Raw genomic sequence first — 6,141 nt, 5'->3', positions numbered from 1 at the left:
TTTTGCCCTCCCACCTTTTGCCATGTGAAGATGCAGTAACACGCAGGAACCGTCTTGGAAGCAAGAGCGCAGCTCTCACCAGACACCGAATCTACCTGCACCTTGATCTTGGACTCCCCAGCATCCAACTATGAGAAATAAATTTTTATTACCCAATCTCAGTATTTTATTATAGCAGTACAAACAAACAGAGACAGATTTTGACAGTCATATGAAACTTCAACTACTTTGTAAAAAGAAAATATAAATGTTGAATGATTGAAGATCATGAAAGACTGGACAATGAGAAAACGTGGGGGTAGTCGTTGTAGAAATGGAGTGGTATTCAGAGACATAACTAATTTAAGCTATCTCTAGGACAGGGTTAAATAACAGAAAAATCAAATGGGCCTCTGACTATTAGTGTGTTTTGTTTGGGTACTAAGGGGTAGAGTTGTATTAGTCCATTTTCATGCAGCTAATAAAGACATACCCAAGACTGGGTAATTAATTAAGAAAACAGAGGTTTAATGGACTCACAGTTCCACGTGGCTGGGGAGGCTTCACAATCATGGTGGAAGGTGAAAGGCATGTCTTACATGGTGGCAGGCAAGACGGAATGAGAGCCAAGTGAGAGCAGAAACCCCTCTTATAAAACCATCAGTTCTTGTGAGGGAAAGCAGAAACCCCTCTTAAACCATCAGTTCTTGTGAGGCTTATTCACTACCACAAGAACAGTATGATTTGCCTCCATGATTTAATTGTCTCCCACCAGCTCCCTCCCACAACACATGGGAATTATGGGAGCTACAGTTCAAGATGAGACTTGGGTGGGGACACAGCCAAACCATATCAAGAGTGTTCAGCTTTAAAGAGTGCCTGAGAGTATGGTCCAGGAGTTTGGATATCCATAGCTATTGTGACCCTTGGCATAAACTGATAACTTTCAAAATTAAAAGAATTCATCTTAAACTGTTAGTTCCTCTGAAATACCAGCAAAATACTCAGGTTTGAGAATTTCTGACCACTGTCTATTAATTTTAGGTCAATAACTAGAAGATAATTAGGCTAAGAGCTCTATCAGTTATTTTACATTTGGGGTGATAAATGTCAATATTTACATGTACGATTTAGGTCCTTTTGTGTGGATCTTTGCATTGTGGCAAATTGAAGAAACCCTAGATATTTGGGATGGTTGATTTGGATTGCTAGAAGGAGCCTTCCCTGTTTTTCACCACAAAAATATTGGTTATTTCCATGACCTCAGTATCCCAGGAAAAAGTGAATGAAATAGCTAAAGGGAAAACACCTAGGTAATTACTTCTGTTGATTATTTAATGTTGGTAAATAGAATATTTCATAGAGATTTTAACTGATCAAGGAGAGGAAATATTTTTTGTTCTATATGAATGCAACCTGATAATTCTACTAAAGCAAGAATAGAATAAAAATCTTTCCACTGACACAGATTGTGGTGGATATGGGATGTAATACAGCAGAAAAGAAAAACACAGGCTCAAAATGGAGATAACGCATAGCTGAGAGAAACTTTCCTAGGTAATAAGCACTTGCAGCTAAGATTTCCTAGGGTGTTTTGGAAGAAAACAACTGCCACAGAAATGCAGCTGGGAAAGACTATGTTGAAATTATGAATTTTGCCGTTTGTATAAAGAGAACAAATATTATTTGTGAATTGTACTGAAAACATGGATATAAAGAAGTGATCATTGGGGGGTGGAGGAGGAGCGAGCCAGGCCAGGGGGCGGCTGCACAGTCTCTGCGATCCCCAGGCCTGGAGTAGGGTCTGTGCATGGCTGGCTGGCTCTGCCCCACGTCCAGTCCCGAGCAGGCCTCCCTTGGGCCAGCCCGACGTAACTGAGCTCAGTGGACCCTGAGGAAGGAGCAGGTCCATCGTAGAGCCGGAGGGTCGGAGGAACGTGACATCACAGAAATGGTTTCACCCAAATATCACTGGTGTGGAGGCAGAAAACCTACTGTTGACAAGAGGAGTTGATGGCAGTTTTTTGGCAAGGCCTAGTAAAAGTAACCCTGGAGACTTCACACTTTCTGTTAGAAGAAATGGAGCTGTCACCCACATCAAGAATCAGAACACTAGTGATTATTGTGACCTGTATGGAGGGGAGAAGTTTGCCACTTTGACTGAGTTGGTCCAGTATTACATGGAACATCACGGGCAATTAAAAGAGAAGAATGGAGATGTTATTGAGCTTAAATATCCTCTGAACTGTGCAGATCCTACCTCTGAAAAGTGGTTTCATGGACACCTCTCTGGGAAAGAAGCAGAGAAATTATTAACGGACAAAACAAAGTATGGTGGCTTTCTTGTATGAGACAGCCAAAGCCAGCCTGGAGATTTTGTTCTCTGTGTGTGCACTGGTGATGACAAAGGGGAGAGCAATGATGCGAGTCTAAAGTGACTCATGTCATGCATGATTCGCTGTCAGGAACTGAAATATGACGTTGGTGGAGGAGAACGGTTTGATTCTTTGACAGATCTTGCAGAACATTACAAGAAGAATCCTATGGTGGAGACATTGAGTACAGTACTACAATTCAAGCAGCCCCTTAACACGACTTGTATAAATGCTGCTGAAATAGAAAGCAGAGTTCAAGAACTAAGCAAATTAGCTGAGACCACAGATTAAGTCAAACAAGGCTTTTGGGAAGAATTTTGAGACACTGCAACAACACTTCTCTACAGCCAAAAAGAGGGTCAAAGGCAAGAAAAAAAAAAAAACAAAAATAGATATAAAAACATCCGCCCTTTGATCATAGGGTTGTCCTACACAACGGTGATCCCAGTGAGCCTGTTTCAGATTACATCAATGCAACTATAACCGTGCCTAAATTTGAAATCAAGTGCAACAATTCAAAGCCCAAAAAGAGTTACATTGCCACACAAGGCTGCCTGCAAAACACGGTGAACGACTTTTTGCGGATGGTGTTCCAAGAAGACTCCCAGGTGATTGTCATGACAAGGAAAGAAATGGAGAGAGGAAAGAGTAAATATGTCAAATATTGGCCTGATGAGTATGCTCTCAAAGCATATGGCGTCATGCGTGGTAGGAACGTCAAAGAAAGCACCACTCATGACTATAAGCTAAGAGAACTTAAACTTTCAAAGGTTGGACAAGGGAATATGGAGAGAATGGTCTGACAATACCACTTTCGGAGCTGGCTGGGCCACGGAGTGCCCAGTGACACCAGGGGCATGCTGGACTTCCTGGAGGAGGTGCACCATAAGCAGGGGAGCATCATGGATGCAGGGCCGGTTGTGGTGCACTGCAGTGCTGGCATTGGCCGGACAGGGACCTTCATTGTGATTGATATTCTTATTGACATCATCAGAGAGAAAGGTGTTGACTGCAACATTGATGTTCCCAAAACCATCCACGTGGTGTAGTCTCAGAGGTCAGGAATGGTCCAGACAGAAGCACAGTACCGATTTATCTATATGGCAGTCCAGTATTATATTGAAACACTACAGCGCAGGATTGAGAAAGAGCAGAAAAGCAAGAGGAAAGGACACGAATATGCAAATATTAAGTATTCTCTAGTGGACCAGATGAGTTTAGATCACAGCCCCCTCCTGCCTTATACTTCAGTGCCACCCTGTGCAGAAATGAGAGAAGACAGTGCTAGAGTCTATGAAAATGTGGGCCTGGTGCAACAGCAGAAACGTTTAAGATGAGAAAACCTGCCAAAACTTCAGCATAGAAATAGATGTGGACTTTCACCCTCGCCCTAAATACCTGCTTCCCAATTACTCATTTCCTCAGATAAGAAGAAATCATCTCTACAATGTAGATGTTATATTTTATAGAATTTTGTTTTAAATTGAGGAAGCAGTTAAATTGTGCGCTATATTGTTCAGATTATGGGGATTCAAATTCTAGTTATAGACCTTTTTTTTTCTTTTTATAACCTTAACCAGTTTAATTCTTTTTTTCATGTGGGGGAAGATAAGAAGAAATGATTTGGGAAAATTAAGTAACAACATCCTAGAAAAGTGAGAACAATCTCATTTACCATGATGTATCCAGTAGTGGATAATTCATTTTGATGGCTTCTGTTTTTGGCTAAATGAGAATTAAGCCAGTGCCTGAGACTGCCAGCAGCTGACTGGTCTACCTTTGCATTGGCATTAAAGATTCACAGAAAAAGAATCATGGCTATTTATGAATTAAGATAAGAGGTGTGGCTTTTTCTTTTTTCCAGCCGATGACCAATTATAGTTCGACTATTGACTGAGAAGGTTGTGGTGGGAAAACGTTTGCCATATTTTCTTTGCATTTGAGTAATTGTCTTGTACTTAGAAAAAAAGGCATCTATGAATGACCAGTGTTTTTGGTTGTCAAATGTTGCTCACAGACTTGCCCCAAAAGTTTAGGGGCTGAAAACAACCCCACCCCCAACCGTTCTTCAATCTGAGCTGGGCTCAGCTGGGCTGTTCCTCTGCCAGCCTGCAGGTGGCCGCTCAATGTGGTTAGCAGGTGGGCGGAGAGACCGGGATGACTGGGGTTCTCTCTCTGCCTGCAGTCCTGAGTCTCTCCTTCTCTGTGTAGTCTCTTTCAGTGGCCTGGCTGGCGGGGTAACTAGGCATCTCACTTGCAGTTCACAGCTCCCAAGAGCTCAAAAGCAGAAATGGCCAGTCTTTCTGAAGACTTAAGTCCAGATTTGTCTCAGTGTCCCTTCTACTGCCCTCTATTGGATGATGACGATGATGAATGTTTCTAATTAGAAGAGCGCTGGAGTATGCCCTCTACTTATTAAACAAGTCACAAGCCCAGCCCAGATTCAAGGAAAGGATGTGAAGTGGAGGTGCAGTTAATTGGAGGCCACTAGTCTAACAGACGGTCACAACCAGTGCCATGGAAAACCAAAGATATTAGCAAAAGTAGAAGTTGCTAGTGACCTTTGGAAGCCAAAGTCACTTACAGTAGCTGGGACAAAGTGATAGTCAAACTGAGAAATAAGGAGAGGGCCTTCAAGGAGCTTCCTGAATGATTTCTGCCAGCCCTGAGCCTATTTTTGGAACCAGCACTTGGAGAAACTGATCCTGTGAGAATGGATGTGTTTACGGACACAGGGCTTTTGAGAGCAGCACCACCCCACTGGGCCACCCCCAGACTTGAGAATGTGATACTTTCTTAATGCCACTGGTTTTTAGTCAGGCCACAGTAAGAAGAAACAGCCCTCACACACCTCCAGCCAGGTTGAACGAGCTCATTTTTATTTTAGCCAATGGTAAGATTTTCTAATGTTCTATCTTAAGTGCCTTCTCCAAAGACATCCTTCATTGCCTCATATGTTGAATCATCATTCAGTGCAGATATTTCAGTGAAGATATAATTGGTTGACTTGTGTAACGGTAATAAAATGCTATGGCATCTTTACCGTGAAAAAAAAAAAAGAGAGAAGTGATCATTACAATAGATATTTATGGACAATATCATTGGTGTTGAATGCAGACAAGGTTTGCAGATGGAAAAAAAGTAGGTGACTAACCAAACCTGAGGCCAAACAGAGTAGTACTTGGTCATTTCCTTGGCTTCCCTAATTCCCCAGGAGGGAAGAGCTGGGTGCTAATCAACTAAAACCAATAAACTGCTCTTCCTTTGCCCCTAATTATTTATTGTTCTATAGGTGAACAGAAGAGGGTGAGTGTGTTTGAGGGTGAGTAAAGGTCAAGTTTCCGTATCTGCAACAAAGCATTTGTGGTTCAAAATCTCCTCTTGCATTCTAATAAGGGTGGACCCTGAAAGCATACTTTTATTTGCTGAGGTGGATGGTGAGTGAGGATACAAACTGGGGAAGTTAAGGATCTACTACATTGCTTAATTTAATGAAAGTACATTGAGAGGTTGGGGAAGGTAGTTCTGGAAGCAGTGAGTTGGCTACAGATGTGGAGAAGAACTTTAAGCAACTGGAGTGGGAGAGGAAATTGGGGGCAAAGAAAGAGTAGTTTAAAGCAGAGCATTTCTGATTATCTTGCTGGGTAGTTAGAACTCTCTTTTTCATTTCCACATAGACACTTCAGCCAGAGTGACTTCTATTTTTGGAGTGGTGTGTGTGTGTGTGTGTGTGTGCGTGTGTGTGTGTGTGTGTTTAGATATGACATACTGAAGCTGCATCCTTGTC

At 42.1% G+C, this 6,141-nt stretch overlaps 1 pseudogene; it reads left to right on the top strand.

Moving 5' to 3' along the window:
• The first annotated feature begins 1,236 nt into the window (after positions 1-1,236).
• LOC112618439 lies at positions 1,237-3,691 on the top strand (annotated as a pseudogene).
• The last annotated feature ends 2,450 nt before the right edge of the window (positions 3,692-6,141 follow it).

Source organism: Theropithecus gelada, chromosome 2 (genome assembly GCF_003255815.1).
Source record: "Theropithecus gelada isolate Dixy chromosome 2, Tgel_1.0, whole genome shotgun sequence".
Lineage (NCBI taxonomy): Eukaryota > Metazoa > Chordata > Mammalia > Primates > Cercopithecidae > Theropithecus > Theropithecus gelada.
The sequence above is the reverse complement of the archived record's forward strand: the minus strand, read 5'-3'. Positions and strand labels throughout refer to the sequence as shown.